Consider the following 234-nt stretch of genomic DNA (forward strand, 5'->3'; position numbering starts at 1 on the left):
CTGCCAAAAGCAAAAGCACAGAGAGTAAAAGGTAGAAAACTATCCGGGAAGTAAGTAAGAACTATCCTTGCGCTCCTATTCGAAACTCATTCTTATGTTTTCTCATTGTTTTATTTTATTATTAAAAACCGAAAATATTAAACCAAATCGCCGAAGCCTAAATCTCTGTTCTGTTCAATTACATTAAAAAAAAATTATATAAGTATCCGAGGAGCTGTTGCGACTGTCGCTGCC

Source organism: Mycetomoellerius zeteki, unplaced genomic scaffold, assembly GCF_001594055.1.
Source record: "Mycetomoellerius zeteki isolate Tzet28-1 unplaced genomic scaffold, Tzet1.0 scaffold1277, whole genome shotgun sequence".
Taxonomy (NCBI): Eukaryota; Metazoa; Arthropoda; class Insecta; order Hymenoptera; family Formicidae; genus Mycetomoellerius; species Mycetomoellerius zeteki.